Here is a 23,164-nt window from a genome sequence, read left to right on the forward strand (position 1 = left end):
ACATGTTAAATCATTCATTCTTCTATTCTGGTAGTGTCAAATAGTTCAAATGGAAATGGATTCTGCTAGTACATATTGATGTAGAAAACTACAAATTAGCATTATCTATGCCAGTTCAACACATCTGATTCTAGTCCATCACCTTTTATTATTTTCATATGAGGAAACTGAGGTACAGATCTCTGGATTATTTCCATTATACTATATTGCCTTACAAGTGTGGAATTCCCCAGTTTTCCAGGTTTAAAGTATACTTTCCATGCTCCTAGTTTAAGGGCTCCATTTTCTTTTTTTAAAAAATTATTTAATTAATTAATTTTTCTGTTACATGTAAAGATAGTTCTCAACTTTTGTTTACACAAGCTTTCCACTTTCAAATTTTTCTCCCTCTCTCCCCTCCCTCCCCCCTCCTCTAGACAGCAGGTAATCTGATATAGGTTATATATCTATATCTATATATCTATATCTATATATGGGCTCCATTTTCAAAAAACAATGGTAACTTTCAGAAAGGCAAAAATATACATTTCTTATTTGCTTTATGACTGCATTTTGAATTATAATATGGGTTTACAAGAAGGCAAAGAAAGAGAAAGGAAAAGAGCAAGATGAACAACTGCAGATCAACTTAGAAAGAGGCAAACGACTTGAAAGAGTAAAAGCAAAGAAAAAAAGCAAATAAAAAGTTGAACACAGAAGCAAGTAGAGGAGAAAAGAACAAAATTTGAAAATCATCTTTTCAAGGTGTTTGGGAGTGAATAATAGCTGACACTTATGTATTTAATACCAGTATTTCACTTTTTCTTTACTACAAACCTTTCATTAAATCCATTTTACGGAGAAAGAAACTGAGGCTCAGAAAAGTTGGTCACACAGCTAATGTCAGAGACAGGATTTGAACTCAGATTTCTCCTATCTACAGATTCAGTGCCCCTTATGCTATGCCATGTGGTTTCTCATGTCTATAAGGACATGCAGAGAAATTATAAATGTCCTGTAGACAACCAGAGATTAGCTCTTGTTACCAACAGTGAGCAATTTAGCCTCATCTTCTGGACAATATAACTTCAGGCTATAAGGAGTAGATCTGTAGAAAGACAACACAGAGGAAAGTTTGATCAAAGGCATTAAAATTTTTAGTTTTAAAAAAGGGAGAGCAATTAAAAGTAATCTGACTTTTGCAACTACTTTTGAGTTTATAGAATTAAAAATGAAATGTGTGAGATATGGAGTCAAAACAAGATGCAATTATTTTTCAACTCTGAGCCCAAAACAGTAGTTTTAAAAAATTAACTTCATATTTTCAATCTCCTTTGAGATTGTCTTTGGAATGGAACAGGTGCTATTTCCCATTTGTAGATAAGATAAAGAATTTCAAAATATGTTGGTTTCTGCCTATAGAACGCAACACAGACTTCTGTCTTTGTCTTTAATGTGGCCAGGGGAATGAAAGGGAAGCCTGGACCAGTGGGGAGGTTACAACCAGGGAAAATTGCTGAGTCTCTGATCTTCTATAACTTGCAGAGGATGGAGAAGTGGGTAGGGTGCAAAATAAAGATTTATGAAGTGATGTCTTGACCTCAACAAAATTTTTCTTTCTCTAATGCTTCTGATACTTACATCTGTATTCAATTCATCTGATTCCTGGTCTTCTGAAGTCAGTCAAACTTTGCTCACTTTTCTCTCTATGAATATAGATTGAAAACTTCCAAGTGAGATTACAATACTTAAAAGAATAGGGATTGCAGATGCAGTAATTCTGTTAAATATTCAGGAATGTTTCTGCATGTAACACATTTTCTCCTAATTTTTTTTATGAATGCAGGAATTCCTAAAATCAAATAATCTGTTGCCTATTTTAAATACTAGAGTCTAATCAACATAACTGTTTTGTAGCAATCATTTCACTATATATATAGTCTATTTCTCTTCCACATGAGAATAATAATAATGATAAAAGAAATACTGTAAAGCTTGGCATACCTCATCCCTTGAGATACATGGGAGTCTGAAAAGCAAACAAAATTTGTATTTTGTAGCTTTCCTTTTTCCATTCTTCCTGTCAGTGCTTCTTTGTTCTTTTAGGTAGATTGTTATATTCTTTGGATTGCTCCTTGGATACCCAGGGATCCCTGTGCAATGGCTCCAAAGGAACAGAGAAGATATTCCCTCTAACCTCTTCTATCATAACTTTGACTCAGGTTTCAGGAAATGGGCCAACACAAGAAAGACCAAGAAAGTAGTAGAAATAGCATATATATATATATATATATATATATATATATATATATATATATATATATATATATATATATATATATATATATATATATATATATATGTGTGTGTGTGTGTGTGTGTGTGTGTGTGTGTATAAATACGCATGTGCATATATGTATATATGTGTATATATATACGCATATATGTACACACACATATACATATATGATCTCACAACATCCCTAGAAGGTAGATGCTTTTATTGTCTCCATTTTACAGATGAAGAAACAAGCTTATAGAGGTCAAGTGACTCATTTTTGTTGTTATCGTTCAGTTATTTCAGTTGTGTCTGATTCTTCATGACTCCAGGGGTTTTCTTGGCACAGATGTTGGAGTGGTTTGCCATTTCCTTCTCCAGCTCCTTTTACAGATGAGGAAACTGACCACATTTGAACTCATAAAGATGAATATTTCTGACTTTGGGCCTGGCACTCTATCTACTGTACCACCTAGCTGCCCTGAGTGACTCATCCAGGGTCACATAGCTAAGTAAGTGACTGAGGCAGGATTTAAATTAACATCCCCCTAACTTCAGGTCCAGCAATCTATCTACCCTGCTACCCAAACATATCTTAGGGTCTGGAGAAGATCAAGGATATGAATTGGAAAAAAAAGAATGAGACTAGGAGTCAGTTTTTCTGAGAAAAGACATTAGGGGATATGAGTCCAAAAGCAGGGCTAAATCCAAAACTTGGAAATCAACCCAGGAGTAGGAGAAACAAGCAGGGATTAAATACTGTAGCAAAAAGGTCCAAATTCAGTCTGAGCTCCTGGGAGTCCATACAAGCAGAGTCAGGGCAAAACAAAGCAAAGAATCAAGTGGCAGGCAATTGTCAGAGATCCAGGTAAACAAGTTATCAGTGGAAATCCAGCAGGACTATATTTACTAGTAAACTCTATCAGAGAAACACCAATGACAAAACAGATTCAATGCTGAGCTATCAACCTAGGGCTCCACATACTTTCTCTTTCTAAGAACAAGAGGGCTGGGGTGGGCCCTAAATGGGGGTTGGAGGGAAGTATAATAAATGTTTCTAACTCTGAAGGTTGGAGGATTTAGGGTAAAGGAACCAAATAAGATCCTCCACCTAAAATAGCACTATTCTCTGTCCCATTTCCATAGAGTACTGTTTTGTTAGATGACAATGGGGGGTGAGGTGTAATGTATTTAACTTCATAAACCAATCTCTGATAATCTTAATTAGCCAGAGCATTAACTATAATTTTTTTTTTTTTTAGTGAGGCAATTGGGGTTAAGTGACTTGCCCAAGGTCACACAGCTAGTAAGTGTTAAGTGTCTGAGGCTGGATTTGAACTCAGGTACTTCTGACTTCAGGGCCGGTGATTTATCCACTGCGCCACCTAGCCGCCCCCATTAACTATAATTTGATGATTCATGCTGATTAAACTGTATACCTCTTTAAGAAGTATTTTTAGGGGGCATTCTAATAGTGAATATTTGTATACCATATGATAGTTGGTAAAAATGGAGGTATGATTTTTGGTCAGAAAGGACCTTTTTAGAACCTTCCAAATATCACCAAAGAACTTCAGCCATGAGTGTGTACATACATGTTCTGACTTACTTGAACAAACCAACCTGTGATGAAAAATGGAATTTGATCATTAAGCACGTTTAAATTGTTTAATTATAATTCTCTCCTTTGTTAGATATATGTTCTTCTAATTAGATGAATGACAACTTGTGTTCTTTGAAATGGGCCATCAAACATTTCAAATTATGTATGTCTTTGTTGAAGAACATTTTGAGATTAAAAATTTTCTATCTCCAGTATTTGGGGGAGACAGAGAACAGAGTGACTATTCCTTGGTGGGTACTCAAGTGTATTTCAAGAAGTGAGTTTATTTAATTTTTGTTTTACTTAAAGCTCTATCCCTTAAAGAGCAAAACAAGGACCAATGAGTAAAAATTACAAGGCAAATTTCAGCTCATTATAAATAAGATCTTCCTGACAATGAGGGTAATACCAAACAAAAGGCATATTCTTAAAAAACAAAGATTTCTCTATGGCTAGAAATCTTCAACTTGTTTGGGGATATCGTAGAAGAGATTTATGTTCTATCTCTAGAACAGGGGTTTTTAACCTGAGGTTTGTAAACTTAAAAAAAAAAACCCATATATTTTAATAATGACTTCAACAGAACTGGTTTCCTTTGTAATCAAATGTATTTTAGTTTCTTCATTGAAAACCATTATTCTGAGAAAAGACATTTGGTATTATCATAGGCATATCATAGATATTAGCAGGCTGCCAAAGGGGTCCAGGACATCAGCATAGAAAAGGTTAAGAACCTCTGCTACTGAGAGTCAAATTTGATAATATTCTCAAATTGATTGAGACTGATTCAACCCCTAGCTACTGTCTTTCAGAGTAAGTTTCTCTTAGAACAAGACCTTAAGGAGACAGTTTATTACATTAGGAAGGAGAGAAGGGGGGAGACAGAGAGAGACACACAGAGAAAGAAAGAAGGATTGTGTGACAGAGAGACAGAGAGAGCCAGAGTGAGAAACAGACTGAGAGACAAGAGACACAGAGAGCCACAGAGAGTAACAGAGAGACAGAAAGAGACATAGACAGAGAATCAGAAACTGAGAAGGGAGAAGAGAAGAGAAGAGAAGAGAAGAGAAGAGAAGAGAAGAGAAGAGAAGAGAAGAGAAGAGAAGAGAAGAGAAGAGAAGAGAAGAGAAGAGAAGAGAAGAGAAGAGAAGAGAAGAGAAGAGAAGAGAAGAGAAAGTTGTTGCTATGGAAGTGTTGACCCATTGGAATGCTCATACAAATAATTAGTGATGTTGGCCCAGAAAACTCCAGAATCTCAGAATCTTTGAGTTGGAAGGGTACATTCAAGGTCATCTGGTTCAACTTATACCTAACAAGAATATCCTCCAAACCATCCCTACCTTGTCAGCATCCAGTCATCCTCATGTTGAGACAGCCCATTTCACTTTTGGATAGATCTAATTTAGTAATTCTTAATCCTCTTTTTTTCTTTATCAGGATTCCTTTGACAGTCTAATGAAAGCTATGGAACCCTTCTCAGAATATTTTTTTTAATTAATAAAGGAAATGCTAACTTTCAGTTAGAGGTTAGTAAAATTAAAGATATATTTTTTTCATCCAAGTTCCTAGACCTTTTAAAATCTCTCCATGGGTTCCTTAGGTGTCTGTTATTCAAGAAAGAAAATAAGGACTGTTTCAGTTAAAAGTCGGAATTCTTTGTATTTTCTCAATCTGGTAGAATTACACTTGATCCAACTTCTTCATTTTTTCCCCCTGTTTTCAAGGCATAGGGGATATATCATTGACAAGATTTTTCACTGACTTTCCCCCAAAGAAGATTTGTTTTGTTTTTCAGTAAATGCTATATGGAAAAAAAAACAAAATAAAAAGATGTCTTTCCCTTATATTGATCCAAAATCTATATTGCTGCAAGTATCAGCTAGTCAACAACATTTATTAAGGATTTACTCTGGGCCAGGAATTATGTTACACTCTGCTTATACAAAGAAAGTTAAAGGCAGTCCCTCTCCTGAAGAAGCTCATTTACATGGGGAAGACAACATGTAAATAACAAGATGTCTATAAGATATATACAAAGTATGTGGAAAACAGTCTCAGAAGGAAAGGAACTACCAACTTGGGGGGGGGGGAAGGGGACTTGGAAAGGCCTGTAGAAGATGGAATTTGAGCTGAATCTTGAAGAATGCCATGAAAGCTAAGAGGTGGAGGTGAGAATGAAGAAGATTACAGGGATGAATGTAAAGTATAAAGACAGAAAACGAAAGTTGTATGTGAGGAAGAAAAAGTACATGGAGGGACATAAAGTGTAAGACAATTAGAAAGGTAGAGAAGGGACAAGTTGGAGAGAGGTTTAAATGATAGGAAGGAAAAAAAAAGGAAAAGAACAAACATTTCTGTAGTGCCCACTATGTGACAGAAACTGTGTGAGAATTGCTTTTTATAAATATTACCCCATTTTATTTGATCTTCACAACAACTCTTGGAGGCAGGTGCTTTTATTATCTCCATTTTACGATTGAGGAAATTGAAACAATCAGGTTAAATGACCTGGCCAGAGTGACACACCTGGTAAGTGTCCGAGGCTGGATTTGAATTCCTGACTCCAGGCCCAGGATTCTATCTACTGTATCACCAGTTGCCTCAGATTACTTTATGTTTAATCTTGGAAGTAATGAGGAGCTACTGAAGTCTATTAAATAGGAAATTAACATAATCAGATCTACACTTAAGTAAAAAAATCACTTTGACATCTCAATGGAAGAAGAATTAGAATGAAGAAAGAGTAGAGATGGGGAGATACTTTTTCCTGTTTACCTTTTTATGCTTCAGACAAGCGGGAGAGAAGATCAAGTTAAGGCCTTATTTTTTTGTGTGTGTGAAATTTCTATTTTGATTTTTAATTCTATTTTTCTTTTTGCTTTAGCTGCGGATTGTTTTTATGAATTTAATTTTAATTTTAATTTAATTTATTTTTGTATTTTAGAAAAGTATATTTTGAATTACAATGAGGGGACTAAAAATACCAAAACCTATTATATAATACAGGGGTGTCCCCTAGAAATGATACTTAGAGCATGAGATTCATATAAGCTACCACTTTAGCCAGGCATGAAAAAAACAAATCTTATCAAACTGTGTTTTAAGTAGTATGAAAAATATTTTAGCTTATTAAAGAACCAGTGGCCAGAGTACAGATCTTTTGATTCCCTAACATTGAGAGATTTTCAATTAATAATGCATTTTAATTCCCCCAAAGATTTAATGCATTGGGATCTCTGGGCTATAGCAAGTGAGGAGATGACCCAAGGGGATATAAGAGAAGGGGAATCCAAGCCTGAGTTTGAATGCAAACCTGTTTCTCAGGCTAAAATGCCAAATGACCCAATTCCTATTACCTCTCCCTCTAATTCCTCTATGCCAACCACAAAAAAAAAAAAAGAAAAGAAAAGAAAAGGAAAAAAAGAAAGAAAAGAAAATTCACCTTTAGAAAAAACAGAGAAGCCTAAAATTCTTCCCCTTCAAGAGATCCTCATCATGATCGAAAGGGTGCTGTAGTAAGACTCAGAAAATACACACCCTTTGTGACCAAAGATTTGAGTTCATGGAAACGAGATATTCCTAAATTTGATGAGGATCCCACAAGTTATCAACCAGTTTAGAGCAATTTTCAGAGGATATCAGCCCGCTTGGGGTGATGTTACCGATCTCATAGAAACAATATTATCCCCAGTGGAAAGAGCTGATATAATTGTTGCTGCAAACTCCTTAGAAACATCTGGAAAAGCCTTTAGAAGACCCTAACTGGGCCCCCAATATCCCTGAGCATTTTGATAAGCTGCAGTAAGCAAGGGAAACATTGTTAAGGGCAATGGAATCTTGTGATAACTGATTATTGATAACTGGCAAAAGTTTTTAGATACCATTCAAGAACCTAATGAAAGACCTAATAGATTCTACGATAGATTGTGTAAGAGTGACAAACAATATACTAGAATAGATCCATTAGATTCTAGAGATGCACATTTTATATCAAACCATTTTGTTCACTAATCCTTGCCAGAAAAACAGAAATATTTTGAAAGGCAGCGTCCAGGTTCGAATGCCCTGAGTACAGACAGAATTAAAGAAATAGCAACATATATTTATGAAGGAAATGAGAGGGAATAAAGGAACAGACAGAGCATTTTAGCTCCATTAGAGGAAACCATGAGGCAGCGAGGTCAGGCAGTTGAGAATCACTATCAACCCCCTAGATTTTGCTATCACTGCAATAGACAGGGACACATAATGCGGGACTGTAGGGCTAGGCAAAGAGAACTTAGACAGATGATGACTGGTGAATTTACAAACCCCTTCAGGGGGCAGAATCAAAACAATTATAGACCCTCTCAGAGAGGTACAGAGAGGTAGAATCAAAACAGTAATAGATCCTTTCAGAGAGACACAGAGGACTTATGGTGTAGGGAAGGGGAAAGGATGGTAGAATCTGAAGACTTTACCTTTCCAGACCCTGAGATATTTAGCTGTCTTGTGCCAGTCCATTCACCTCCCCAAAATAATAAATCCCATGTAACCCTTAGGGTTGGGGAAACTTATTATGATTGTTTATTAGATACAGAAGCCTCAAGATCAGTCCTAGTGAGCAAACCTGACCCTGAATGTACATCTATTGGATCTCTAAATGTAGTCAGGGTCTCAGGGAAAACTCAAATAGTTGCAAAATTAACCCCTCACATGGTATCAATGGGCTCATTAACAGTAGAACATTCATTTCTACTTATGCCCTACTCTCTTGCAAATCTATTATGTCATGGCATCCTTTGCAAACTTAGAGCAACCATATTTTGTTCTCCAGATGGTGGCATTTCCCTGGAATTGTCAGAGAACACTGTCCACTTGCTGCCAATTTTGATCTCAGACACTCAGGAAACAGCAAGGGATACATTTGAAATCCCTTCTGATATTCCTGAGTCCCTGTGGGCTTCTTTCTCTTCTGATATAGGTCTCGTTAAATCTGCTGTGCCTGTTACCATTAAGACCAAAGGTGGCTCACCACCACCCATTCCACAATATCCCTTATCTAGGGAATCCATTGAGGGAATTGCACCTATAATTGAGGCTTTGAAAAACCAAGGTATTATTGTCCCATGCCATCATTCCCTGTGTAATACTCCCATTTTTTTTTTTTTAGTGAGGCAATTGGGGTTAAGTGACTTGCCCAAGGTCACACAGCTAGTAAGTGTTAAGTGTCTGAGGCCGGATTCGAACTCAGGTCCTCCTGACTCCAGGGCCGGTGCTCTATCCACTGCGCCACCTAGCTGCCCCATAATACTCCCATTTTGCCAGTTAAGAAGCCTAAGCCTGGGCCAGATGGCAAACCTGTTGATTGTTTTGTACAAGATGTGTGAGAAATTAACTCTTTTTTATACTTTTTATTTTTTTTAATTAATAAAGTATTTTTTCCTGTTACATGTAAATACAGTTCTCAATTTTTGTTTATACAAGCTTTCCAAATTCAGATTTTTTCTCCCTCCCTCCCCTCCCTCCCCTCCCTCCCCCTCCCCTAGACAGCAGGTAATCTGATATAGGTTTTATACACACACACACACACACACACACACACACACAATAACATTAAACACATTTCTGCATTAGTCATGTTATAAGAGAAAAATCAGAGCAATGACGAAAAACCTCAAAATAGAAAAATATCAACACCAAAACCAAAAGAAATAGTATAGTTCCTTCAGCATCTACTCCACAGTTATTTTTTTCCCCTGGATTTAGAGATCCTCTTCTATCATGAGTTCCCTGGAACTCTTCTGTACCATTGCATTGGTGAGTAGAATATAGTCCATCACAGTAGATCAACACTCAATGTTGATGACACTGTGTACAATGTTCTTCTGGTTCTGCTCATCTCACTCATCATCAGCTCACGCAAGACCCTCCAGGTTTCTCTGAACTCCTCCTGCTCATCGTTTCTTACAGCACAATAGTATTCCATTGTATTCATATACCACAACTTGTCCAGCCATTCCCCAATTGATGGGCATCCCCTCAACTTCCAATTCCTTGCCACCACATAAAGAGCAGCTATAAATATTTTTGTATATGTGGGTCCCTTTCCCCTTTCCATGATTTCTTTGGGCAAAAGACCCAAAAGTGGTATTGCTGGGTCAAAGGATAGAGCAATTAGCTCTTAAGTTATACTGAGATATCTAATAGTGCCCAACCCTGCTACTTTCATTTCCTTAATCCCATGTGAAGCAATATTCTTCACAGTGGTGTACCTCTGTTCTGCTTTCTTTTCAATACCAGTATATCAAGATTCCCAATACTTGTTTGCCTTCACCTGGAAAAATACACAGTGGACTTGGACCAGACTCCCACAGGGGTTTGTTGACAGTCCCACATTATTCTCTCAAATTTTGCAACAGGATTTAGCCTCCATTACCGGACTTACTCCTGGCTGCACCTAATGCTGAGATTTGCCAGGAAGACAGCTACCATTTGTTACTAGATTTGTTACTAGAGCTCCACCAAAGAGGCCACAAGATCTCTAAGTCAAAGGTACAATGGTGTCTACCTCAGGTGGAATATTTGGGTTTTGTTTTGGCTGCTGGCACAAGATCCATCTCTACTAAGCATGTCCAGACTATTCAACAACTCTCTGCTCCCTCTACTAAGAAGCAGCTAAGGGCTATTCTGGGAGCAGCTGGGTATTGCAAACAATGGATACCTTCTTTTGGTGAAATTACTAAGCCTCTTATATCTGTAACCAAAAATTCTGTCCCAGAACCTTTCCCAGCATCTTTCAGCTATATCAGAATTAAAACTTAATATAATCTTTCAGGGGAAAAATGGGACTTCAATGAAAAAGAGGACTTTTGGATATTCATGATGAAAAGACCTGAACTGAATGGAAAATTTGACTTTCAAACACAAGACCCTGGAGAAACATAAAAAGGTAAACAGGAAAAAAGAAATTAAGAATGATGTTAAAAGGTTAAATTGCTTACATTTCTATATGGGAAGATGATACATCTAACTCATAAGAAATTTCTCAGTATTACAGCAGAAGATAGAAATAAATTTAGACAGTGGGCACAGGTGGGAATTGATTATGATGGGATGATATCTATAAAGCATCTATTTTCTGTTTATCTTTTTTGTGGGGTGGTTGGAGTTGGGTAACATGCCTGGGGTCTTACAGTGGATGAGTGTCTGAGGCCAGATTTGGGCTCGGGTCCTTCTGGGTCCAGGGTGGGTGCTTTGTCTACTGTGTCACCTAGATGCCCCATGATGACATCTTTAGGGTAAAATTCAGGGGTGATAGGAATGCACTGGGGGAGGGGGAAGGGGAGAGGTAGAATAGGGTGAAATCCAACATGAAACAAACAGGAAATGACTTATGGAGTGGGGGGGGGGAGAGATGGGGGAGAAGTGTTGCAGTGAATGAGCACTTATCAGAATTGGCTTAAAGACCTTAATCTCAACAGAGTTGGCTCAAGGAGGGAATAACATACACATTCAATTGGGTAGAGTAATCTATCTAACCCTGCAGGAAAGGAGGAGGGGAAAGGGATAAGGAGGGAGGGGTAAAAGAAGGGAGGGCAGATTGGGGGAGGGGGCAGTCAGAAGCAAATCCCTTTTGAGGAGGGATAGCATGAAAGAAGATAGAAAATATAGTAAAAATCATGTGGAAAGGAATAGGATGGAGGGAAACAGTTAACAATAGTAACTGTGAAAGAAATTTTGAAGCAGAGGCTAGAGTAATGTAAGGTGATAATGATGATTGCTTGATTGATGATCATCGAATGAAGATGGGGGTTGATTGATAATAATGAGGATGGATTGAGGATGATGAGAATTGATTGATGATGATAAAACATATGGTACTTTGCTGGGTTCTTGTGAAGAAAATTCTTTGTCATGTATAAGGTACTATATAAATGTTATCTGTTACTGTTGTTGCAAGAATCAACCTCATGGGTTTATTGCAAGGAAATCTCTCTTTAAAGTGCTATATAAATGTAGTTTATTATTTTAAAAATGATGAGCAGGATGCTATCAGAAAAATGCGGAAAGACCAACATGAACAGATGCAATGTGAAATGTACTGTATACAAAATAACAGCAGTACTGTAAGATGATCTGCTATGAATGACTTGCTTATTTTCAGCAATGCAATGATTCAAGACAATTCAGAAGGTCCTATGAAAAATGTAGTCCATCTACAGAGAGTGAACTGATGGTGTCTGAATAAAGATTGAAGCATAATTTTGGTTGTTGTTGTTAGTTCCTTTATCTGAAGTTTTGTTTTTGTCTGTTTTCTTTCACAACCTGGCTAATGAGGAAATGTTTTGCATGACTGCTTATGTATAGTTTATATTGACTTGCTTGAGTTTTGGGGGGTGGGGGGAGGGAGGAAGAGAATTTGGAACACAAAGTTTAAAAAAAATTGTTGTCAAAATTTGCATTTACATGTAATTTGGGAAAATAAAATTTAATGGGGAAAAATTGTATGCCCTGTGCTTAGCCCAGTGCCTGGCATAGAATAGGCACTTATGAAATGTTTATTGGATTGGATGCAAAAATAAATAAATAAAGTAAGAGAGGGAGAGGAAAAAGAAGACAGAAAAAACAGACTAGACCAAATGGTAAAAGAGGTACAAAAAGCTAGGAGGAGAAGAATGCCTTGAAAAGCAGGATTAGTCAAATGATAAAAGAGTCAAAAAAATTCAATGAAAGAAAAAATACTCCTTAAAAAGTAGAACTGCTTAAAAATTAGAACTGAACAAATTAAGCTAATGACTGTGAGAAATCAAGAAACAATAAAACAAAACCAAAGTAATGAAAAAGTAGAAGACAATGTGAAATCTCTCATTGGAAAAACAACTGACCTGGAAAATACATCCAGGAGAGATAATTTCAAAATTACTGGACTACATGAAAACCGTATTTTTTTTTAAAAAGAGCCTAGATAAAATCTTTCAAGAAATTTTCAAGGAAAACTGCCCTGACATTCTAGAATCAGAGGGTAGAATAGAAACTGAAAGAATCCACTGCTCACCTCCAGAAAGAGATCCTAAAAAGAAAATTCCTAGGAATATTATATCCAAATTCCAGAGCTCCCAAGTCAAGGAGAAAATACTTCAAGCAGCCAGAAAGAAACAATTCAAGTACTGTGGAGCCACAGTCAGGATCACACAAGATTTAGCAGCTTCTACATAAAAGGATTGGAGGAATTGGAATATAATATTCAAGAAGGAAAAGGAGCTGGAATTACAACTGAGAATCACCTTTCCAGCAAAACTGAGTATAATCCTTAAGCAAAAGAGAGAGAGAGAGAGAGAGAGAGAGAGAGAGAGAGAGAGAGAGAGAGAGAGAGAGAAAAGAAAAGAAAGAAAAAAGGTTGTTCAATTAAAAAGAGGACTTTCAGGCATTGTTGATGAAAAGACCAAAGTAGAATAGAAAATTTGACTTTCAAATATGAATCCTCAAGAAAAGCATAAAAAGATAAATAAGAAAAGGAAATCATAAGGGATTTTTAAAAGGTTAAACTATTTATATTCCTACATGGGAAGATGATATTTATAAGTCCTAAAAACCTTTTCATTATTAGGGCAGTTGGAAAGAGTATAGATAGACAGAGGACACAGGTATGAGTTGAATATGAAGGGATGATATCTAAAAAAAAATAATTAAGGGGGTGAGAGAAGAATGCACTGGGAGAAAGGGAAAGGGAGAGATGGACTAGGGTAAATTATCTCACATAAAAGAAGCAAGAAAAGCCTATACAGTGGAAAGGAAGATGGGGGAGCTATGGGGAATTGAATGAACCTTATTCTCATGAGAATTGGCTCAAGGAGGTAATAACATACACACTCAGTTGGGCATAGAAATCTATCTTACCCTTAAGGAAAGTAAGAAGAGAAGGGGATAAGAGGGGGTAGGGAGCATGATTGCAGGGAGGACAGATTGGGAGGGGTAGTCAGAAGAAAAACTCTTTTGAGGAAGGGCAGGTTGAAAGGGGAGAGAGAATAGAATAAATGGGGGAAGGGAATAGGATGGAGGGAAATATATTTAGCAATAGTAACGGTAAAAAAAAATTTGTAGCAAGTTTCTCTGATAAGAGCCTCATTTCTTATACATTCCCCGATTGATAAATGATCAAAAGATATGAACAGTCTTCACATGAAGTAAGCAAAGCTATCTATAGCCATATTGAAAAAAAATGTTCTAACTCTGTCTTCTAGAAAGGGTTATTGAACCTTATTGCTTAATTTATAAGGCAATTAATGAACATATTGAGTCTCACTGATGTTTTATTTCCTTTTGATAAATTGTTTATCATTTCAAGTATCTGTTATTGTCATTGTACTAGATAGAGAATTCATGGGCAAGATGATGTGGTTTACTTGCTTAATGAAGATTCTGTAATAATGTTTAATAATATCAGCCATTTACATTCATTTATCATTTGTATGTCATTGTGACTATGTATACTCTGGGTATGGTTTGGGATTATATATATATTTCAAGTATATCCTAAGTTATGCAGTGTAGCATGCATTTTTACCACCAAATTGTCTTTGGTGAAATTAATACAAGATTTATGATTTATGGAAACTTACCATTTCAGAGACAATTGCTCTTACAATGAGCTTAATGGAGATGGTTCAACTCCACATTGTAGGCCCTGGAGAGAATATTTGTACAACAGGAGGAGAGACAGGTACATGTAAGATACCCTGATAGAGGCTAGAGAACAGCCAAATACATTCAAGAAGTCCATAGTTTGCTTATGAGAGCAGCTATGTAGAGCACAATTGCTGGACATAGTTCAGTTTCTTCCTCTCTCACTCCAAAAATGTTCTGGTGTCATGTTAGCCCTAATGCATGCACCTGGTTTAACTTAACTTGGCTTCTTCACTCAATCTGGTGGCATGGTCAGAATCAATCCACGTGAGGCCTAGCACAATTATTAGACGTCTATGCACCACGAGATGTGGTATGGTAACCTTTCCATAACATTTTCAGGTGTCATCATGGACACATAACTAAATTTGGCCTTGATCCAGACATATAGTGGTAAAAAGTGCTAGTAATGTCATAACTGTCTCAATTTTGTATTGCGTATGGATATGAGTATCCTCCAAAGGGGGGACTCCAATATGCTGTATATATATATCAAGTTTAAACTTGTTTTGTATATTTTGAAGAACTTTCATTGTTTAATTTGAACATTTTTGGACAATGCTATGCTAAAGATTAATGAAAATCCAGCAGTTCCAGAGACAACCAGAATCCAGAGACAGCCAGAATCCAGACCAGAGTCCAGTTCCCCTGATGACATCTCAACCCTCCTTCGAAGACAAGATTTTAAGTACTTTAAATGGACATTTTTGTTTTTCCTTCTGTTACTATATACATCATCTGTAATAAGTATTTTCCCTTTCCTACAGTGTTATTAGTATATTGTTTGTTAGCATTGGTTATGATAATCTGTTATTTTTAAAAATTTATTTATTGTTTATTGTTCCATCAAGGAAACACCCCGTGCTTCTTGACGAAACAAAGGGGGGAATGTAAGGAATTAATTGTTATTTGAGGTTTTTATGTCTCAGCGCACACTGGCCTGGGGCTCCACAGGCCCCGCGGTGCTCCACCCACCGGTTGTAGCCATTGCCAGGGCTCTGGCACCTCATGTCATCACCACTTGCCGATGCCTACATGGGCCTGGCAAAATTATAATGATTGGAAGCCTAGTGAGGGTAGTCATGTGACTGTCAGAGCGGCCATCCCATTGGCTGGGACTGTGTGGGGGTGTTTCTAGGTTTGGGGGAGGAGAATTGGGCATTCTAGGTAGAAGCTGGAGAGCAACAGGCGTTCTGTTGTGTATTTTCAGCTGATTCCTGGTCGGTGGTATTTTTCAGGTATTATAATTTCCCTTTCCCCATTTTTATTTCCTTTCCCTTGATCCTACTCATCCTGTTTGTGCTTTTTTTAAAAGTTCGTTCTTGTTAAAATAAATCTTGTTCTGTTTTGAGGGAGGCTGCCGGTTTCCTTCCTTGCCCCAATATTGTGGCGAGCCGCTTAGCTAGCACTCCCCAATTAAAAATTGGTCCCCACACAACTCACTACTAATTGGAAAGATGCTAATGAAAACAATTCTGGGGTACTAGCTCATACCTATCAGGTTGGCTAATAGAACAGAAGAGGAAAATGACAAATGTTGGAGGGGATGTGGGAAAAATGAGACATTAATGCACTGTTGGTAGAGTTGTGAACTGATTCAACCATTCTGTAGAGCAATTTGGAACTATGGCCAAAGGGCTATAAAACCACTGACCTAGCAATACCAATACTAGGTCTGTATCCAAAAAGAGATAAAAAAAAGAGAAAGTAAAAGGATCTTCATGTACGAAAATATTTATAGCAGCTCTTTTTTGGTGAGAATTAAATGGAAATTAGGGGATGCCCATCAATTGGGTAATGGTGGAACAAACTGTTGCATGTGATTATGATGGAATAGTACTGTGGTATAGGAAATGATGAGCAGGGTGCTCTCAGATAAACCTGGAAAGACTTACATGAGATGATGCAAAGTAAAATGTACTGTGTATAAAGTAAAAGCAGTATTGTAAGATGATGAACTGTGAACAACTTAGCTATTCTCAGCAACACAATGATCTAAGACAACTCTGAAGGATTTATGATGAAAAATGCTTTCTGTCCCCAGAGAAAAAATGTTAATGTCTGAATACAGATTGAAGCATAATTTTAAAATTTTATTTTCCTTGAGGTATTTTTTCCCATGACTACACATACTACCTGTATTGAATTGTTTGCCTTCTCAAAATGGGGGGAGAGTGAGAGAGAATTTAGAACTCAAAGTTTTAAAAACAGATGTTAAAATTGTTTTCATGTGTAATTGGGGAAAATATAATACTAAATTTTAAAAAAGAAAAGAAAAATAAAGCAAGGAGAATGAGGATTGATCACTCATCATCAGAACTGGCAATTCTGCTTTTGCTTTCTGGGGCCAAAAATTACAAGTCTCATTTATTTTCTACAAGACAGCTTTTCCAATACTATCATGTCTTCCTTTTGAGGTCTTCTTTACAAGCTAAGCAACCCCATTCCTATGCTGTGAATTGAAGGTCTTTTTATCATTCTGGACACAGACCCTCCCCTGGATGCTCTCCAACTTATTAATTTATTTTCCCCTCACCCTAATTTTTTGCAAGCTAAACAATTGTATTGTTGAAGTCCCTAGCAACTAGTAAATGGCCTAAGTAATTGAAAGGCCTTACTACTGGCTATTACTATTCCATTGACTGAATTGTCACCATTGCACAGATTCAAGTGAGACAGTCTAGGAAAACAGTTTAGGGTAACAAACATTTTGCAGATTAATGTTTGAGGTGGGGGGGGTAGGGTTCTTAGCAATTTTTATTTTAAATTCTGTAACCACCAACAGAAACAACAAACTTTAAGTTAAAGAGGATAAAGATAGAAATTTCCTCCCTGTCTCTGTCTCTTTCTTTCTTTATATATGTGTTATATTCTTGTATCAAAGAATCAATGATGCCTATTAATTAGGGGATAACTAAAATTGTGATACATGAATGTAATTGAATATTACTATGCTACAAGATCAATGAATTTGAACTTAAAGAAGCTTGGGAAACATGTAAACTGACACAGTGAATTAAGCAGAATAAGGAAAACAATATTCAGAAAGAAATACATTGTTGTATGTAAGGGGAAATATCAATAAAATGAAACTTAATGCTATGTAGTTATAATTATCATGAAAGAAAAACACTCTATTCCAATCCATTTTAACCAAATTTTCCACAAATACACTGATATACAAGCATCCTGCTTAGAGAGAGAGATATTTGATAGAGTTACTCCTGCTACTAAGGAAAAAATCCTTCTCCCCCCAAACAATTTCCAACTCTCATTTTATAGTTATTGTGAAAAGAAAAATAACATCTATAGCAACAAAAGAACAAAAGCATATAGTTTTCATTAGAGATATAAACTTATTGAACAAAAAAGTCAATGTTAATGTTGGCACAAATCTTTGGAGAAGATCTGTCTTCCTGGAAAATCAAGGACTCTTTCTCTCTTAAATAAAAGGGAAACTCTCTTTATTTGGTCCATGATATATTGAAGGCACACTTGTCTCTTGGTTTTGTTAACAACAGGACATTCCTTCTATTTATGCAAACACTGATTTTGCCTTCTAGGAGGGGATAAGTTTTGATTAGGTCCTAAATTTAAGAAAGACACAAGAGATTAAGAATTCCAGACTAAGAATACTGTTAAAACAATAATTCTTAATTTTTACACTACAACAAAGACCTTAGGTTTCCCTATTACCAAGTTCAACCTCAGAGAAAAGTTAAGACAATAAACCTCCCTCCTTTCATACTGAGGTGGGTATCAATGAGTTTGTGCCTTCTGTTGGATCTGTTTGAGGGACTGCTTAGTTTTGCTGAAGTGATTTTTTTCCTCTTTTTAAAAACACTGTTGTTATAATAACAAAATAACAATAACAGCAACAACAACAGCAACCAACATTTATAGAACACTTTCAGGTCTGCAAAGTGCTTTATAAATTAATTCTCATTTGATCCTCACAACAACCCTAGAAGGTAAGTGCTATTATTATCCTTATTTTACAGATGAGGAACCTGAGGCAAATGGAGTTTAAGTGACTTGGTCAGGGTCACACAGCTAGTAAGTATTTGAGGTAATATTTGAACTCAGGTGTTTCAAACTCTAGGCTCATCCACTGGGCCACCTAGTTACCTCAAAAGAGGCATCCCTGTAAAGAGATGATCACCGAACCCACAAAAACTAAGTTCACCAAATGAGAGGATATAAAGAGAGCCCAGAAAAGTATTAAGGAATATCTATTGTTAGAGGGAGGGCCATGAGTGATGATATAACAAGAGACTGAGAAGTGGTCCGAAAGGTAGGAAGAAAACCAAGAGGGAACAATCTCTTGGGAACCCCAGGAAGTAGAGACTATCTAGAAATAGTGTCAAATTTTGCACTGGGTTCAAGGACTGAGAATAGGACATAAAGTTGAACAATTAAGAAGTTACTCAAGGGAGCAGCTAGGTAGCACAGTGGATAAAGCACCGGCCCTGGATTCAGGAGGACCTGAGTTCAAATTCATCCTCAGACACTTGATACTTACTAGCTGTGTGACCCTGGGCAAGTCACTTAACCCTCATTGCCCCCATCAAAAACAAACAACAACAAAAAAGAAAACAATAAAAAAACCCCAATAAGTTACTAGAAACTTGGAGAGAGCCCTTTTAGTTGAATGATAAGGTTAAAAGACAATAGAATAGGTAGAGAAGTTGAGTAGGAAGAGGGGAAATGGAAGCAACAAGGAACATAGGAGCTGACCCTTTTTCTCCTCTAAGAATCTGTCTGTGAAAGGGAAATAGGGAGCAAAGTCTTGGGATGAGGTGAGACTTTGGACATGTTCGAAGAGAAGAAGCTAAATAATTTAAAACAAACACTACAAAAGGTTGATGATCAGAAGATGAGAGAGATGGAATGTTTCAAAGAGTAATTTTCAGAAAATATAGGATCAAGTAAATAGGTTGGCCTTGGCTGGAAGGACCACCTCTTTCCAGCCCCTAGGTCGGGCCCTTATCATCTTTCACCTAATTGGTCTCCCAGTCTAACTGGCTTCCTCCTCCTCTCTTCTCAATCCATCTTCCACATAGCTGCCAAAGTATTTTTTAGATTTCTTAAGGCAGAAGTCTTATCATCTGACTTAATAAACTTCAGTGACTCCCTATTACCTCTAGGAAAAACAAACAAACAAATTCATATTTGGCATTTTGCGCCCTTAGCAACCTGGTTCCAATCTACTTTCCCAGCTTTTTTTTTTTTTAAACCTTTCATACAATCTAGTCCAGAAAATTCGGACTTCTTGTTATGCCACATATGTGACACAGCCTCCAGGATGTGTTCCTTTTCACAGACTTTCCCCAGGTCTTGAATGTGTTCCTTCCTCACTTCTGCTTCTGAGAATTCTAAAATTCCCTGAAAAGCTTATCTCAAAAGGCTACTTTCTACATAAAGCTTGTGTACCTATTGTTTTCCTAGATAAAATGCAGGCTCCTTGAGGGCAGGAACTGTTTTATTCTTTGTTTGTTTGTTTTTGTCTTTGAGAGAGTGTGGAGAAGGTAGATGGATTTGAAGTAAATAAAAAGGGAAAAAGAGCTCAGAAAGGATATCCCTTTTTTGGGTTTGTTTTCTGTAATAAGAGTTTCTTGAATCTGACTTATTATAAGAAAGCTACTTATTGATTATTTTTCTTTTTAAAGAGAACTTGTTTCTTCACCTAACTTGCCTACTTATTTGTTGGGGAATAAATGGTTCTAAGTAAATAATTTTCAACTGATTTGCATGCACAATTTATCTTTTTCTTTTTCAGGCTTACATTATTCTTCCATTCTTTTTATTTTGATTTACATTAAAGTAATAGCTCCTTGCCAATCATACAACTAAGTTCTTAAATTTTCCCCTAAGGTACTATATCAAGTGATATGTTTTAATAATTTCAAACTGTATTAACTTCTCAGGATTAATCTCATATTTCAAAAAGTTTTTTTTAAATGAATACAACTTAAAGTTATTTTTTTTAAATAACATCTTAATTTTTTCTTTGCTAGAAAATTACCCAATCTCTAAGTTCCTCATTCAATTTTGAATTTTGTGTGGGTCTGCATTTTGGAAGTGTCACAAAAAACACATGGATCCCATTAGTTAGCCTACCTATTTCTTTCATTTGTCTTCCCTTAAAGGATGCAGTTGCAGGTCTGAAAAGTAATAAAAGAGGAAAAGAGCAAAGCATATTTTGCAGAAGTGTTGAAAAATGTTTGACAAGTTAAATTAGAAAAAATAGGCTTTTCATTCTCCCCACTTCTTCCTCCTATCCATGATGCATTAAAAAAAAAATTCTTGTTATTTTTGTGAAAATATTTTGGCTGGTGGAATTTTATCTGTTTATAAAGGACTTTTGGGAAGTCCTGAATAATTTTTTTTTTTTGGTGGGGCAATGAGGGTTAAGTGACTTGCCCAGGGTCACACCGCTAGTAAATATCAAGTGTCTGAGGCTGCATTTGAACTCAGGTCTTTCTGAATCCAGGGCCAGTGCTTTATCCACTGCGCCACCTAGCTACCCCTATAAAGGACTTTTTAAAATGGAGGGATTGAAAAGTATACATTTTGTGAATGTATATTAATAATGTATAGTAAAATTTCATTCCTTCTGGCTGATAACTCAGATTTTGAGAGAAGTGCAGCACTTTACTTTTGCTTATTACATAGTTTTTTCATTCAAAATGCAAAATATTAGTATTGATTGCAAAGGAATGTTTAAAATACACAAAAGAACAAATTTTCCCAATATATATATATGTACTTTTGAAGCAATATTTATGTGGTTTGTGAATGCCTTTAAAAGCATATTTTGAGACATATTTGAATATAACTAATTTCCTTTCTAACCTATGTATCTTATTTTATGGGTTTGATTCTGAGAAAGGGGTCCATGACACAAAATAGGGTTAGAACCTTAGATATAGCTAGAAACAATTCAAATGCTAATTGCAGATCGTTAGGCACCATTCTATTCAATTAGCTGGGGTTACAGCAAGTACTCAGAGGTAATAAAATTATGTTTAGTTAAGATATTGTATTAAATTCAGATCTTTTTTTTTTCTAATTCAAAAGGACCTTCTCTCAAATTAGGCCAGATTGGTAAAATGACACCACAAGTAAACTTTAGAGCTGAGACTCAGACAGACCCAGGAAACTTCATTTATGTTCCCTAGGCAAAATTTGAAGATTGTATGTTGTATATAGTACAACTGGAGGTTTTGAGTCTTCAACACAAGAGACTTTGTCTATTAAAAAATATTGAGAACATGATTTTAAGACATTAAATTATGTGCATTTATATACACAATTAAAAGATCCTAAAAAGGAAGCTTGACTCTCATTAGCTGAAAAACAAATAATGTTCCTAGAGAAAAGATAATGAAACATATCTCCCTCCTTACACTGGAGAGGTGGAAGACTAGAAGGGCAGAATGTTGCATACATTATTAGATTCAGACAATATATAAATTGTTTTTGCTTTACTGCTTTTCTTTGTTACAATTCCAGAGCAGGGTTGGTTATATCTAGAAATTACTGTAATTTAAAAAAGAACTAAAATTCGGATTATTTATAAATAGTGATATTTTAGAGCCTTCTAGAATGTTGTGTGGTGAATGGTTGCCTACTTGACCATTCTTGATCCAGTTTTACGTAGTCCTGCAAATTTCAGACTTCAAATAAAAATGAAAAATAATTAATTAAAATGTGCCAGATGCCTGTGTCACTAGGAGGCAGTTTGGAGCATGATTTTGGTCATGTCAGGTCACAGTAAAAATCTTTCCTTATTAAATGTTTCCTTTCCATTTCTTTTAATCTTCAGAGGGTAGTTTCATTGTTGATAGCAGTTAAACTTTTTTTTTTAATTGCTCTCTCTCCCAAAGACTGTAAACGTCTTGAGGGAAGACTTTTTTTCTTTCTTTCTTTTTTTTTTTTTTTGCTGTTTGTCAATTTACTTAAGTCTTTATTAATCACCTAAACACCAATCAGGACCTGGCAGCAGGGTATAGTGGAAAGCATTGGAATCAGAGGACCTGGGTTTAAATCCTATCCTTATCTTTGTGATCTTGGCCAAATGTTTAATCTCTCTGAACCTCACTTTTCTCATCTGCAAAATAAAGGGGCTCAACTAAATGACCACTGATCACTTCCTGTCTGAATCTATCAATTTGTTTCCCTCTACCTCTCCACTCATTTTAACTGCAGTGACATCGGGAGGATGTTCATTGCTAAAGTATGTTAGCTTTAAAGAGCAGGGAATTCTTCAGAGAAATGGCGTTATACATAACTATCTTTTTAATTCTGAATAAATTTCTCTTTTAAGTTCTACTAGGTATTTGAAGCAACATAGTCTGGTTTACAATGTAACATAATAAATTGAAAAGGAATTACACAGGAAGGTAAAGTACCCTACAAAGCTTTCCTTAAATTGAATAATGGGTTCCTGTGAACTAGGCTCTTAGTGCTATTATCAAAATTGAAAAGAAAAAAAATATCAGCGGATGTTTTCATCTGTTGAGAAGGGGCAAGGGACCTAGAAGCAAAGTGGCAGAGAAGGGATTTCTCCTTTCTATCAAAAGGTGGGTTTGGGGTAACAGAGGTTTGGTTTTTCCCTCCCCCTCTCTTTATATATA

Source organism: Dromiciops gliroides, chromosome 1, assembly GCF_019393635.1.
Source record: "Dromiciops gliroides isolate mDroGli1 chromosome 1, mDroGli1.pri, whole genome shotgun sequence".
Taxonomy (NCBI): Eukaryota; Metazoa; Chordata; class Mammalia; order Microbiotheria; family Microbiotheriidae; genus Dromiciops; species Dromiciops gliroides.